This window comes from Pelodiscus sinensis, chromosome 1 (genome assembly GCF_052426305.1).
Source record: "Pelodiscus sinensis isolate ZL-2025 chromosome 1, ASM5242630v1, whole genome shotgun sequence".
Classification (NCBI taxonomy): domain Eukaryota; kingdom Metazoa; phylum Chordata; order Testudines; family Trionychidae; genus Pelodiscus; species Pelodiscus sinensis.
Window position 1 is genome coordinate 96858717 of NC_143052.1, and position 16143 is coordinate 96874859.

At 47.5% G+C, this 16143-nt stretch overlaps 1 protein-coding gene across 2 annotated transcripts in view; it reads left to right on the forward strand.

The window, feature by feature from the left end:
• The first annotated feature begins 1599 nt into the window (after window positions 1-1599).
• Window positions 1600-16143, forward strand: part of LARGE1 (LARGE xylosyl- and glucuronyltransferase 1) — a 499616-nt gene continuing 485072 nt past the window's right edge. The window contains exon 1 of one of the 2 annotated variants that reach the window (XM_025178894.3): window positions 1600-1757. The gene's annotated coding sequence lies outside the window, so the exon portion shown is untranslated. The remainder of the gene's footprint in view (window positions 1758-16143) is intronic. The other variant, XM_025178889.3, reaches the window with a different exon arrangement.

The window sequence follows — 16143 nt, forward strand, 5'->3', positions numbered from 1 at the left end:
TTCAGAGGGTCCCTTATCCTACTTTCCAAATGGAGCAGTATAATCAGCCAGGCCAGAGTGGGAGCGGGGCCTGCATGGCCCAGGCTCTCTCAAGACCCACTTGCTTAAGGGGCCCAGTCCAGATAAGGCCCTTACACTACCTCCACACACTGGCCCAGCCCAGCCCTGAATGGGTCCCAGGCAGCTGGAAAGAGGTGGGTGGGGCACCACCAGTGGCAGTACTGGCGGTAGCAGAGATGACCAGAACCAGAGTCACGCTGAAGAGAGGGGCAGATCCCTGAGACTTTATGACCCCCTAGAGCCTACCCAACCAAGCCGCATCACTAGCCCCATACTCTGGGGTCAGGGAAGGGGGAGGGATAAAGAGGGGTGAGCTGTGGGTAGAGCCACAGGACAGAGCAGGGAGAGCAGAAGGCGCCATGGTCTGGACACGGGGAGGCCTTTCTACTTATGGACCGGTGCTATGGAGCCCCAGCATCATGGTAAACCTGAAACTGTGTCACAGGACGTACTATTGCCCTTGCCTCCCATGTAGCCCCTTCTGCCTGGGAGAAGTTCCCTATAATAATCCACAAGGCCCCTTACACTTTCCTCCTCTAGACTTCTTACCATCTCCTGATACATGAAGCCTACAAAACACTGGACAGTGGCTCAGCAGCCATTAGTCACCACTGCTTATTATGCCAGGACAGTGTTGTGGTGACTACAACTAAAGCCATCATTAGACATCTGAGCAGAGGAGTAAGTAGGTCAGGGAGATGAAACTGCATCTATGACACTGAGATTGGAGGCTGCAGCCTGTTCTAGGGGCCACATTTTTAAAAGGTGTTGAAAAATGGGAGACAGGGAAGCAAAAAGCCCAATGTTTTGAGGGCTGAAGATAAATGTCATCTTGTGAGCTATCGCAAGGAGCTCAGTCTGTTTAGCTTCTACAGAAGAAGGCCAAGAGGTGACTTAATTGAAGTATCTAAGTGCCCTCCTGGAGAGAAAATGTCAGGTATTCAAGGACTGTTTAAAGCCCTGGAGAAAGGCAGAACAAGACCAGTGGCTAGAAAGTGAAAACATACCAATTCATATTAGAAATAAAGCACAAATATTTCACAGTGAGGATGATTCACCATTAGAACAAACTACCACAGCAAATGATGGATTCACCATTTCTTGATGTCTTCTAATGAAGACTAAATGCCTTTTTGATGTGTGCTTGGATCAATGCTCAGTTACTATGATATACAGAAGGATTGGGATATGCAAGGAGCAGATTCGATCCTCTAATGGTCCCTCCTTGCCATAAAGTCTACTAATTAATGAAAAACTGAGTGTGGCATAGGGAGCAGCCTTTGGAGTTTTACTGTGCAGCCAGGTTGAACCCCAGACTCAATAACTGGTATGATCCAGGAGAAGCCACACAAACATCCAAGGAGGCTGTCCAGGGACAGAACACCCTGGTACCTTACAAGGGAGAGGTGGGTGTGGTAGTGACATCACAAAAGCCTGTGGTAGGACCTTCATCTATTGGGAGACAAGGGTGGGGAGCTGATGACCTCATAGAGAGACCCCGACATCAGCCAGGCAGGACAGAAGCACAAGGCAGGGGCAACCTCAGAGACGCCCGTGGCTTTGCAACAGCAAGACTCCTCAACGTCTCTCCTTGGGGACAGAGAGAGAATTAGGATTCATAGATGTGAGCATGAGGAGGAACCTCGTTACGATTTTTTTCCTTCCTTACTACTGATTGTGTAGTCCCTGTTTGGAAGGTAAGCGCCTCAGAGAGGTTTGAAACCTGTTCAGTCTGATCCATGTGATACCAGCTGATTTCTAAGTTTAGAAATCAGTGGGTTACGGTGAGTTGATTTCCTCCCAAGGACTTTTTCCCATAGAATCACTCAGGGTATTGAGGGTTTGTTCGTTTAGGTTTCCCTTTCCCTCCTCCCTTCCCTCTTTCTTCCTGCTTCTTTCCCCCCTTTTCCATTCCTCCCTGCCTCCACCAAGGAAGGGTATGTTTCAGGGAGGCTGCTATCACTGTGAGAAGCCCTCACAAATAGGTGCAGCTAGAAGAGTGCTTGGAGACTGATCTCCTCCAGTATAGACCTGGGCCATCCTTTCAAACTTCTGTGGAGACCCCTCCACCTACTGGCTCTCAGAGTCTCCATCAGAGGTGAAAGTAAGCATGTGCACCCCAGTGTGCAGCTTCCACAAGAGCGGCCTGAGCTGTAGGGGGGGTAGTTAAAGAATCAACAGGAACCTATTTAAAGAGCTGGCAGGGACTTAGAGGGGGAAGCTATTTTAAACAGCTGTTAAAGGGCTATTTAGAGAGCAAATAAAGAGCAGTTTGCAGGGGGTCTCTCACACTGCTGCCAATTTCCTGGCAGCAGTGTCCCCACACAGACAGCCCACAGCTCCCTTGTGGGCAGGTAAGGTTACCTAACCCCAGCCCTCCTCCTCCCACCATGGTCTGCCCCCTAGGGTACTCCAGATCAAGGGAGGGTGTGAGACTGACACATGCACCTGATCCAATTTTTCCAGTCTCCATGTTTTCCTTCCCCAACCTATGCCCACAACTGTTCCTCCTTCCCATATCTCTCATCTCCATTTATCCCCCTTTTCTCACTGCAGCCCCAATCCCTCCCCACATATTCTTCTGCTCCCTGACTTCCCCTCCCCTCCCAGTAAGTGTTTGCATGTATCATTTATTTTAAAAATTGGGTTAGGGCTTTCTGAATAGTTTGCTGTGCTCACATTACATTTCCCCAAAACACAAAACTCCTCTAGCAGAGGAAGACTGGAAGAACATGCCTTTTTATTTCAGGGTTTTGCTCACAGTAGGGCTTGAATTCATTAGTGCGTGAGTGATGATCAGGTAGAACAGACCCAACAACATTGCCACAGAGTAGTGGTTCACAACCTGTTTGCCACTGTGAGCCGCATATGCAGTTCTGCAAAGGGTCTGTGATCTACAGGTTGAGAACCACTTCCCCAAAGTCACACACTATGAGTAAAGCTGGCTTTCAGCCCTCTTTGGCTCATTCTCTGCACATGCTCACTATAAACCTAAACCTAATCCTTTAATTACATACATTTTACACTCACAATATTTTACATTAAAAATCCTCCATAGGTTTCAGTTTTTATTTTTTATCAGGTAGAATAGATTCACTTTTGGTCTGATGTGATGTACTCATACTGTCTGGGCCTCACTCATAGTTGGTAAAAGTGAATCCTATTGCTGAAAGAAAGCAGTTTTATGTTTAGTGTATAAACAGAGATTGGGACAGCCTTCCCTCCCACACACATTAGATTAGTCCAGTGGCTCTCAAAGTGTGGCCTGTGGACCACTAGAGATCTGTGGCCATCTTGAAGGTGGGACATGGGCTAGGAGTTCACACCATCCCCCACAGCAGGGAGCCTATGCTGGCACTCCAGCCCCATGTCCCACACACACATGCTGCTGCTCCCTCTCCCCCCAGCAGGAGCAATGACAGTGCAGGAAGGCTTTCCTCACTGCTCCCATTGGCTGGGATCATGGCCAATGGGAGCAGCAGGTGGTGGTGCCTGGGAGCAGCAGGAGACACAGAGCCAGGTAAGCACCTCCCATCCCCATCATGCTCAGACCCTGCACCTCCACCTGCTCCTGTAAAGATTTGATGGAAACAACTTGGGTGCTGGAAATGGCTTAGTGGGTGGGACACAGAACACGCCCTCCTGCCAGGCCCTCTGTCTTATTCACAAGAGGGTGAGGTAATAAATGTGCAGAGGGTTAATGGATACGGCTGGCATTTAAGCACATGCTTAGTAGTGCTAACGAGCAGTTAGCTTCACATTAGGCAGGAGCAACCTGGTGGCTGTGCAGCAGCTTTTCAGTGAAGTCAGGATCAGGTTCCTCTGCTCTCCCCATTTTGGGCAGCACTTGGTACCTTGGTTTATTGCACCTGGCACTCTGTACCTGCCCTCCGCAGGCCCCAGTCCTCAGTTTCTCTGAATCTGCTAGCCACAGATGGGGCAGAGTTGCAAGGAAGGCTTGTTTGGGAGAGGCCATGATCGTTATATGGGGCAGGGAAGTTACAGGATTGTTTTCATGGGGCTTATGCTCCCCATGGCTAGTGCAATTGTAACTGCCTGCAGGTGGATTTGTGCCTGGGATCTCTGGAGCTTAGTGCAGGAGTCGCTACAACTTGAGCTATAAAACCAGCTGGCTCTCAGCTTAGGCTGTAGAGCTCCCTTGTTCTTATCTCTTGCTGTATGTGGTCTAAGTGCCACTACATGGGACAGTGAACCACAGCCACTAGATGTGTGGGTTACATAATGCTCTATGGCTCTCTCCACTCAGCAAGGAAACCGTCCATAGGGCTTAAACCATCACAGTCTCACCTGAAGACAGGCCATGTTAGTGTGTCCTACTGCTGGCCAGATCCTTGCTCGCCAGCTGCCCACACACTAGCAGTGGCGGGGGGGGGGGGGAGGTTCCAGTGGCTGACCATGGGGTGAGTGTGCAAGGTTGGTGGTCCAGCAAAGTCAAAGCTTGCAGGTCTGGCTGCTCCCCCTGCTGGCCCATCAGTGCAGTCACAGCTGCATGCCCATTCTCTGCCAGCAGGCTCCCTCCACCTCCACCCGCACTCTGGCGGGTTTCCAGGCTGCTTGCTGCAGGTGTTGGCTGGTTACATGTCACCACTGCTACCCACCCATCTGCCCTTTACGTGCTTCCCCTCTCACTGTCCTCTCCCAGCTGTGCCCGTTCACCACCTCCACAGCCTCGCTGCTCCTCTATGTTCCCGTCTCCCCCCGTAGCAGGGTGTATCCTACTCCCAGCGCTGTGCAGAAAACCAGCTGCTGGTCAGATCATTCAGATCACTGACATTGTGGCTAGCAGGCTCCGTCCTTCCCCCACTGCCTCTGGCTGGGCTGGCACCAGGGACAGCTCAAGACCCTACAGCCCAGGGCACTGGTCAGGAAGAGCCAAGTCCTGCAAGAGCCAAGACACCACACTGTCATGGGGAAGCTTCTCCACCCATCAGCTAGGCTCTGGATTGGTGGGGAGGAAGCAATTACCATCCTCTTTGTGATCCAACTGTGCAGGTCCCCAGGCAGGGGCACTTAGCATCCTCTTCACATGCTGCCCTCCCCCCCCCCCCCCCCCACCTACATCCTGGTCTCAGGGAGAGTGGAGCTCCTCTGTCCCATAGGCACCCTCCTTGCCTCTCTGGCCAAATTGGCTTGAAGCCCCTACTGTCAGGTTCCAAAGGACACGGTGACTATGCATCCTAAGGACCTAACTCCTTCCTGCCCATACTGTGGCCAGGAGACAGGAGGCAGCAGGGTTATGTAGGAGGCCGTCAGCGGCTTGGAGGTATTAGCTGCTTTTCTACACTGTGCAAGCAGGAAGGGACAAGCTGCTTCCAGCCTTAGGGCAATGGGGGGATGGGAGGGAAGAGATGACCTCTCAAAAAACACAGGCCAAGTAATCCCCCACCTCCATTCCACTGGAAGCTGCTCCTATCCCTTCCCTCCCCCACAGTTGTAAAAGGCTGCAGTTTGCCACATTCTTGTGTAAACACCAACAAATCTGGGGTGGGAGGAGGCGGGTCCTGTGACCCTACATGCACCACACATGTTGCCTTGAGAAGACATGGCACCAAATACCAAGAAAGGCAGGTCCATCCCTGGGACTCAGCCAGGCTTGGAGGGTGGCAGGCACTGGGCAAGAAGGGTTGGGTCAGGTCAGTCAGTCACCCCCATCCTTGTGTGAGAGAGAGGCATAAAGAAGTGTGTGCATGTCACCTCTCTCTGTGCAAGCCTTAAAGATAAGAAGGTAAATACAGTAGAGTCCTGTGGAGGCAGGAAAAGGGAATAAGGGAATTTGTGTGCAGCCATCCTGGTCTTGTTAACAAGAGAGCAAGAGTCAGGCTAAGTCTGTGGCCTGACAACGCGAGATCTGTAATTAGACGCTGCCTTCGCCTCTCGCCTCCATACGGAGATAAGGATAGAATGCTGACTCTGGTAGGGACCTTGAGATAAGGAGCATCTGGGTGGAACTAAATAACTGTTAGCCATTGGTGTTTGTAATGGGAAGGAGACTAATTGTTATTGTTATTATATTTAATAGACAGTATATAAACTGCTTCATAATTGCTTGTATTCGAAGATCTGCCTCGGTGAGGGGTGGGACTCCCCCCCGTCCGAACCAGTTTTTCCCTTGCTGCAGCTCATAATAAAACTGCCTCTGGCTACTTGTTGCTTACAAACTCAGTGAGGACAATGTTTTCTTCCACAGTCCCAATTATCCGATCTAACCGGGACTGACACGTGGTCGGATTACTGAATATGTCGGATGATAAGGACAATACTGTATGTATCCTGGCCCCATCCCTGCCTGGCTCTGGCCCCTTTCCTCCCTGCAGCTCCCGGGTGCCCAGCCCCACTCGCTACCCCGTCGCTCTCCTGGAGCCGCTGATGCCGCTCCTGCCAGCACCACTTCGTCCCCAGGTGCTACAGGCATCAGCGGCTTCAGGAAAGCAATAGGGTAGTGAGCAGGGCCATTCTCCCGCCCGCACTTTATCCGACCCTGCAGCTCCCAGGGATGAAGCGGCGCCAGCAGGAGCGGCATCAGCGGCTCCAGGAGAGTGACAGGGCAGCGAGCGGGGCCATTCTCCTGGCCCGCGCCCTGGATCCACTGATGCCGCTACTGCCGGCGTCGCTTTATCCCTGGGAGCTGCAGTGTCAGATAAAGCGGAGTGTCAGATTACCGAAGGTCGGATAATCCGGACTCTACTGTAGAAAGACTCCGGCTATGCAGTATTTCTTTTTAACGGGCTCAGTCAACTTGATGTTAATTTGAATGTTGGTTCTGACTGATTTCCAATGAACTTGCTTGAATTTGAGTAGTTTTACCAAGTGTCCGATGTACAGCATAGGGAAATATGGTCACTCTATCAGAGCAGCCCTGATCCCTGACTGCGAATTTGAATTGCTACCACAATGCAAGTAATGAATACTCATAACAAAGAGAGAACTAAATAGAAGTATGGCAGCATGGCTTCTTGCACTGATAGATGTGGGACTGAAAAGTTACATTAAATAAGGTTTTCTTTTCCTACCATAATGCTAGAGTTAATTTGGGGTTCATGGATTCCTGCAAAAAGATGTGGCTTCTCTGATTAATCAGGCAAAAGGATCCTTGTTAAAATGTATTCAACACATAAAAAGATAAAAGGTTTTAGAAAAGGTTATAGATTTAAACATCTGAAAATCAAAGATTGAGTGAACATTAATATGGGGGAAAAGTCTCTTTTTTTCTCCTTTTATTTGCCTGATTGATTACCTTTAATTTGGGTTTTTACTGAAAGCCCCCAGTAATGGCAAATGTTCTCCTTGGGGAAAGGAAGACCCAGTTAAAAGTTGAATTTTGGCTCCTCAATCATTTTTGATAAAACTAATCCTGCTTTTAGGCCAGAGGTGACAAGCACACACAGGAGGAAAATTGAAAGGCTGAAGAAGAACATCTGCATGTGCTTGTGTTGAATGCAGGATTCAAGGATGGCTCACTCCACCTCTGAATTCTGACTCATTTTGCCAGCTGGGGACAACATCTGCCTGGCTTGCCCTGGTTTTTTCTCACCAGAACGTGACTCCTACCTTTGGCCTGGCCATGTTGATTAAAGCACTAGCATAAGTTAGAGGAGTCATATTCAAAGTTGGTCAAGGCACCCCAGTTCTGCAGTTGGAGCTGCAGACTCCATACCAGGGGCGGGTAATCATTTTTTATGATGTAGGGAGAGCACTCCAACAATTTGGTAAGTGGTCAAGGGCCACGCTCTTCCATTAATGGGCAGTAGCTGACTCACTGTCCAGGGATACTTGCATTTGAATAGGAGACCCTCCATATAAATGACCCTTGATGGCTTCAAACTACAATGGAGATAAAAGGATCACAGGAAAGGGACAGTACCATCTTACAACCAGAATGTCACTCCGAAAACAAAATGGAGTTTGTAGTTTGATATGGATACGGTACAATAGTAAATTGCAGCTCATAAATATGCTTCATCATGATACATAATGTGTGGATATGGTGTGCATCAATAAATCTAGATGCATGCACCACTGTCTAGATAGTTTTTCAAAAAGCTCATATATCCAGTGGGGCCGACAGCCCCGTTCTGCACCCCCAGAAAGGGTGGGCCCTCAGGAAGAGAGGGCAGGATTGGGGGCAGCCAGCCCTCAGCATTGCCCGGACTGCAACACCATGTTCCCAGCTCCCCAGCCCCAAGCCCTACCTGGAGCGCACCATACAGCACTCCAGCAGCGACTTACAAGGCCTGGTGCTCTGGTCACTGCCACAGTAGCAGCGACAGTGGCCAGGAGCCTTGGGCCCCTTTGTATCTCTGGGCCCCTGGGCAGTTGCCCCCATTGGCTCTCCTATCACTATGGGCCACTCACACACTTCACTTGGTAGAATCCTGGTATTCTGGGACATGGGGCCCTGAAAACTATTCCCTGTGCTCATTTGGCACCCACAGGGCCCCTTCATGTATGTGTATCACACACCTCTTCTTAGGATATAAAATAAAACTCAGCAAGTTTTGAATATTGGCTCTCTAACGCCGCAGCCGTGCTCTTGTAGCTCCGCATATTGCTCCAGGGTGACATGCATGATTGATGACATCACAGGAATTCCTGTGTGGGATTATAGCCCCATAATTCACTGTCATCTTTTGTTTCTTCTCGCTGCATAACAGAGATGCTGCTCAGATGTGTCAGCTTCTTCGGCTAGCTGAATGGCTGAAGTTGCTTCTGTATCTTACTAGGGTGGAGGGCAGCGTAATTTCCAAAGCAATGCCCTGAGCTGGATCACTTTCATGTTGTTAATGAGGCTACGTCTAAACTACACCCCTCTGTTGGCAGAGGGAGGTAAATTAGATGTATCGAAAGTGCAAATGAAGCCGGGATTTAAATATCCTGCACTTCAATTGCATAATGGAGGCTGCCGCTTTTTTTCTAAACGAAATAAGGAGTACAGGATCTTTCAAAATGGGGCATTTCTGTCAAAAATGCCCCATTTAAACTGCCAGGGGGGAGGGCAGTTTCTGTTTCGGAAAAAAACGGTAGCCATCATTATGCAAAAGAAACGCGGGATATTTAAATCTCGGCTTCATTTGCACTTTTGATACGTCTCATTTACATCCCTCTGCCTACCGAGGGGTGTAGTTTTAGACGTTGCCTGACTGAATCGTTATCAGCAATGGCCCAGATTGCCCCTGCTAGATTTATGCACACAGGGAGCCCTCCACCTATGAATTTCCTTCCTCCCTCTTAGCAGGTGTTGGCCTCTTTTCTGGCATTGTTCACCTCTTCTCTGGATGCTGCCAGAGGTGTTCTATAGGATCAATTCTATGGGTATGTCTAGACTACAGGCTTTTGTCGACAGAGGCTTTGTCAACAGATACTGTCGACAATGCTTCTGTTGACAAAGAGTGTTTAGACTACATCCAGTTCTGTCGACAAAACAAGCCACTTCGTCGACATGAGCGTGTAGACGCAAAGGACAGTGTAGATGCAATAACACCTTCTGTTGACAGAATTCTGTCAACAAAAGGCATTATTCCTCATAGAATGAGGTTTACCGCCGTCGACAAAACTGCTGAGTTCTGTCGACAGAACTCGGCGGTAGTGTAGACTCAGGTATAGTTTTGTCATCAAAAGGCCACTTTTGTCAACAAAACCCTGTAGTCTAGACACAACCATACCTGTATATGGAAGGGAATGGAGACAGAGCAAGATAAGTGAAGGGAAAGAATACATGGGCCAGCGGTAGGGCCAGAGGGGAAGTATAATGTTCCCCATCCAGACCCAAAAACATTTTGTAGAAAAGATAATATAACCCTGATCTGCATTATTTTTTCATGGCACCCCCACCTAGAAGCACAGGGAGCAGCTAGTGGAGCTATTCTGCAGGAATGAGAAATGCTAAAGCCAATAAATTGCAGTGGGGCTTCTAAGGGGATAGCTCTGGCCCTGGGGATCCAGCTGGCTGGAGCGTACCTATTCCATAGGGGTGGAGAAAGTGCAAACTTGTCCCCTGAGAGAACAATAAAGGAGTGTCACAGAGTGGCTGGCCCGTGAAAGTGATGTAGGTTCCACACCCCTGAGTTATTTAAGAGGTGAGACAGAACAGCCTGATTCAGTGAGGGGGAAGGATATGCCACTAGAAAACTGGAGAAGTCTCGGGAGGGAGCAAATGGTGCTTCCTGGGGGAAGGCCAAAGTCAGGAGAGCACCAAGAGGGGTTTCCACAAGGAGTCCCCAAACAAGAAAGCTAAAGCTGGATAGCTGAAGGCAGGAAAAGCTGCCAAGGGAGTTGCCTGCCAGCTGTAATCGGAAAAGCTGTAACCAAGGGCTAGGGAGGGGTCAAGGTAAGGGAGCAGGTGAGCTGAAGATGAAAGACTAAGTAGCTGACATCGCCAGGGGTAAAGAGCTGGACCTAGAGGAAACAAGAGAGGGCCAGGAAAATGAGGAATGCTCCCAGAACAGAGGCTGTGGAGGGTTCCTGCTGGAAAGAATGGAGTTGCATTCCAGCTGAAAAGGCTGTAATGGCCGGTACAAGGACAGAAGAGGATTGACAAAGTCAGAGTGAAGCAGAAAGCAGCAGTGTGTGGGGCATTGAGGAGGGAGAGATGTTTTGAGTTCTAATGGCTGCTTACACTGGAGTGCGAAATGGACAACAGGTTTTGGGCTTGTGTTTCGGACTATTTGCACAATATTTCACAGTAAGCCAGTCCCAAGGAGGTGTAGTATTGAGACAAGAAAGCTGGAAGTGAAATTACTGGGTCCCCCTAAAGGGAAAATTGAGGCAGATGCCCTTTATGGTTCACCCTGCTTCAAAAGGGTACAGCAGGCAGGGCGCCTTAGGAAAGGGAGGAACTCCAGGAGAGTACTTCCATGATTTCTTCCCTCCAAACCCCCTTGTCTGAGATTTTTCCACTGTTGCAGAGATGCAAAAGACTGTCCAGGTCTGTGGGATTTGGAAGCTGAGTTGAGTTATTGCAATAACAGTCTGACATCCACATACAGAGATCCTCCTTTATTACAAGGAAGGCGGAAGTAGGTAATTGTACTATGGGGATACCACTGATAACCAGCCCTTTACAGTTAATCAGAATTATTAATGTGTTAATTTTTTTTCATGACAAGAAGAAAAATGTATTAGCACGCAGCCAGTGGATACAGTAAATGCACTGTCATGGGAGGCAAACCGTCTCCTGGGGATGCAGATGAGGAAACTTGCAGAGGAATCATTTAGCAAGCTTCTTTTCAGAGGGAAATGCTGAGTGTAGGAAGTCTGCTGTGGCTCTTAATGCTATGGCTGGTCAATGTATCCCTTGCTAGGTTCCTGAGATGGATTGTGTTTTAATGGGCTTGGCCCCCATAGCACGTAACTTAATGTTCCAGCTGACAGATGATGTCTCACTGGGCGGATGGCAGCTCCTGCCAGGGCAGCGTCTCGCTGATGTCGAATTGTGGTGTCAGCACTGGGGAAGAGTCCAACTCAAGGTGTCCAGCTCTTACAATCAAACTCTTCTTTGGAAAAAGCACCAAAGGCAAGACAGAGAGCAAGCAATGGAACAGATACGAAACATGGGGGAGGAGACAGAGAATGGGACACTTAACAGGCACAGCCTTAGACTTTGTCTATCCTTGGAATAAATCCTTGCTTCAGTCACCCAGGAAGTTGCTACACTCTTAGTGCAAATCCCTTACTACAGCTGCAATTTGTGCTAGCTCAACCCTGGTTGGAACTGGAATGCAAACTGTGATTATTCTTCTCAACACCAGGGGTTTCCACTGATGGCTGAAATCAAGAGTCATTCCAAATGCAAACAAAGTTTCTGAGTTCTGATAGTTACAGCAGAGACATCAGCACAATTCCTCCCACAATTGCATTCATCTTTGCTGCAGCAACTTGGCCCTCCATTTAAGTCATTAGTACAAAAAGTCCACTCCTTCCAGGTTACCCAAAACAAAGGTTTTCACCCCAGAGTCAAGCTGATCCTCCTTCCTGAGGGTCTGTTGGGTCTCCTAACCCCTTCCTGGTCTCCTCTGAGCTTCTCCCTACTCTCTACTGACCAGCAACTCCTGGGAGTCTCCCTGGAGCCACAGGGTTCTGTCTTATCTCCATCACAGGAAGTCTGCTTTAGTCATGTGACTTGCCTATCATGGGACATTGCTCACTTTCTACACCTAGGGAGGCCAGGTAAGTGTCAGAGCTAGGACTAGATGCCTCTTCCCTTAAAGGACCATGTGACATTGCACTTCATATTTATGAAAATATGCTTATGATATGAATATGACATAACTGAGATGCACTTTATGCAAGATAACTCACATAAGGCATCATAGGAAAGGTTATGATTTACTGCATATGACTATCCAATTTGTAGGCATGTATCATTTTTGTATCTGAAGTTAGAAATATTGACTAAGGTATCTAACACTTCAGGTACAATAATGAAAAAGCCAGGCAGGGCTGATGGTGGGGATAATAGACTGTGAAAAGGCTTGGTCTTCCTGGGGACACTCCATCCTGTCACTGACTCTTGGACATTTAATGCTACAGAGTCATGTGACCTGATCACTGGATGCTACCCTCCATCTTGGACCGCTGCTCCATCTTGGACTGCTGGACTTCCACTGGGAAGTTGATGAATCAAACAAATGATTCCCACATTATGGAAATTCTATATAAGGCAGGGGGAGGAAAACAATCAATGTCTTTGGTTTGCTTCTCTTCCCCACACAAAAAGATATTTGAAAACACCTGAAAACAAAAGGACTCAAACTGATGGGAGGGGAGAGGAACTGCTGGACACAATCTAGAAAGACAACCTGGGCCTGTGATACCTAAAACAATATCCAGGATGAATATTGCTTCGTTTGCATGCTTTGTATTATTTTCTTACTGATCTGCTTTGTTCTTTTTGCTATCTCTTTAACCACTTACAATACATCTTTTGGCAGTTAATAAACTTATCCCAGTTTATGTGATTTCTAACTGGGGGCAGGAGGTGGTGCATATCTTCCTCCACATTCAGGGAGGAGGCAAATTTCATATAATTTTGAGTTTATACTCCAAGGGAAGTGAACGCCTGTGGCTATGGCAAGTTCCTTAGGCTGAATCTTCCCAGAGCTGATCTCAGTATTTGTATCGATGCTGGGTGTGGCCCTCCCTGTGTTCTTGGCTAGAAGAGGCTTGTGAGCCTGGCATAGCAAGACCAACAAAAGGGGACCCAGGCTGGCAGAATAGCTTATTTCAGTGGTATCTCAGCTCACTAAGAAACATCCTAAGGAGTCCAACCAGTCATAGGCCAGTCATCCTATGACAGGCCACCATTATATTTCTCCTGAAAAGTCAGAGACTTGAGAGAAGAATTCATAATTATTTGAGAAATAGGAGGAGTAATCAGTCCCTGCTTTTTATTCTGTCACATAATACAAGAACAAGAGGGTACTTAAAATGTAAATTAATAAGCAGTGCATTTAGCTTTCAAATATATTTAGTGAATTGTATAATAATTACAGTATATATAAATAATTCCCCAATTTCCATAAAACTATCTGATAACATTCACCCATAACAATAGTTCATTCCCAATTCAGTTTTTAATATTTTGAGTTCTTTAGAAAGCAATGGGAGTTTGTGGGCTGAGAATTCAAAGCGACCCGTATATTTAGAACAAATAGTAGGAAGTACTACTTTGTGCAGCATACAGTGTCCTTCTGGAATTCACTGCCACAAGAGGTTATCAAGACAAACACAAGAGGTTGGGTATGAAAAAGCCTCCCCACACTGAATAATTTTAAGACCATTAGCAACATTTCTCTTCATTCAAGCTCAGATAATTATAATACTAATCATATCTCATGCTTCAGAGCATAAAATGATTGCCTACAGAGGCTAGGAAGACCTGAGAGAGTTTCCATACAAGGAGAGATTAAAAAGAACTAACATTATTTAATTTGGCCACATTTGACATGGCCAAAATTGAGCTGCTGATTTTTTTTCCTTATACAATTTTCCCCATTCTCTTTTCTTTGTAAACAGAACCACTCTCTTCCCTGTCCGTGAGACCTATAACTGGCTATCACGTTTGGCATCTTCCCCTCTTCCATCCTTTATGTCCAGCATTTATTTTTGAATGCTACATCTTTTCTCTGCAAAATATTTCTAAGATCTGACCTTCCTTTCCACATAGGGGAAAATATTCCCCTCAAGGCCTTTATCCTCTCCACTTTTCATTACTGCAATCTCCTGGACACCAATATTACTTCTTGACTGATTATCCAAATGTTCAAATGAGTAAACAAAGCAAACTCCTCCCCTCCAAAAAATGTAAGTTTTCTCTGTACATCCACTTTTGCTGAGAACCATAGAATCTTGTCATTGTGTCCACTGCCTCTCCTTCCTCATTCCCATACCCCTATCTTGTCACCCCTTCATTGCATTAGTATGTTACATAGGGCCCGAGTCTGATAATCTTACTCATATTGAATGGCATATTACTACTCCACCTCATTGACTTCAGTGGTACTACTTGTACAGTAAGATGCTACTCGCTATAAGAAATATGTCAGAATCTGGCTCTTAAGACAACTGTGATGGAGTGGACCAGCCTTGTGGTCCTACACATCCCACCACATGAAAGGATCATAGAGAGGTCCTCCAGGTAGGCTAGAGTGGCTGCAGGAGAAGCAGCCAATCAGGGGCCAGGAAGGCCCTATCAAAGCAGCTGAAGGACCTGACAGAAGTCAGTGTCCCTGAAGGCCTCAAGGTATGCAGACTGGGAGACTATCTGGGGGTATGTCTACACTACCACCCTCGTTCGAAGTAGGGTGGTTAATGTAGGCAACCGGAGTTGCAAATGAAGCCCGGGATTTGAATTTCCCGGGCTTCATTTGCATATTGCCAGGCACCGCCATTTTTAAATGTCCGCTAGTGCTTCCTATTCCGAACTACCGTTACTCCTCATGAAACTCCTCAAGAAAGCTCTGATGGCCATTTTAGCCATAGGGCTTTCTTGTGCAAGAAGCCCCTGCCGTGCGTCCACACTGCCCTCTTGCGCAAGAGGGCTTACACTTGTTAGAAAAGAGCGTAGCTCTTGTGCAAGAAGCCCTGTCTTCCCACACTTGACTGTAAATCTTCTTGTGCAAGAGTGTGGATGCTCTGTGGGTTCTTGCGCAAGAACCTGCCAGTGTAGACATTGTCAGAGAGTGCAGGCAAATGCACTTGACTAGAGATGGGCGCTCATAGGAGGTGAGTGCTGCCTTGTTACAGCAACATTGTTGGTTGAGGAATATAGGGCCTCTTAACTCCTATGCCAGATGTTCACATATGTAGAGTATCAGCACAGTGGGAGAAAGCAACCCCCATACAAGTGCAAGGGAAATGGGCAGAGCTTTTGCCAGCACTGATATACCACAGTAAGGTACACTAAGGGCTGGCATAGCCAGGGAAGAAGCAGGGACTGGATTTTGGGTCTCTGAAGTCACAACCTGTTCTCTGATCTGCTCTTGTGAAAGCACAATTTTACGCTGCCCCTTAATTGGGTCCATATGGTAAAGCAGTGACTGAGCCATTAGACTGGCAGCTCATCAGGATCCTAGCTATTAATTTGCATTGTGAGGCTTCCAGCATACTTGAGGGCACCGTAAATGAAAATAAACAATAACTTGGAACGTAGAAGAGTAAAAGAGGCTACTGTAACAGTTTGTGCAATAATGAATGCTAGAAAGAAAGCCATGCAAGCACTCCTAGGGCTCTGTAGTTTGGAGTAGGGGTATATGAGTAGCTGCAAGGTATTGCACTGTAACTACCCCATGGGGACACTATGACCACACTCATGTAGACCTGTTTGAAAAGGACTGCATTTGTGCAAACTAAGGACCTTTTACATTCACGCCTTCAATGGACTGTGACGCTACTTGGAGGCATTACGGTCCAGCACTTTGTAGTGTGCTGCAATTCACATCCCCATAGTGTGAAGACCATACATTCCAATTGGACAGCGGGTAACACTGTTTACACACGGTATAATTAAACTATGATATTCACTGCTCCAGGAGATTATTGAGACAGAAGGCTTTTTAGGCGCAAGAA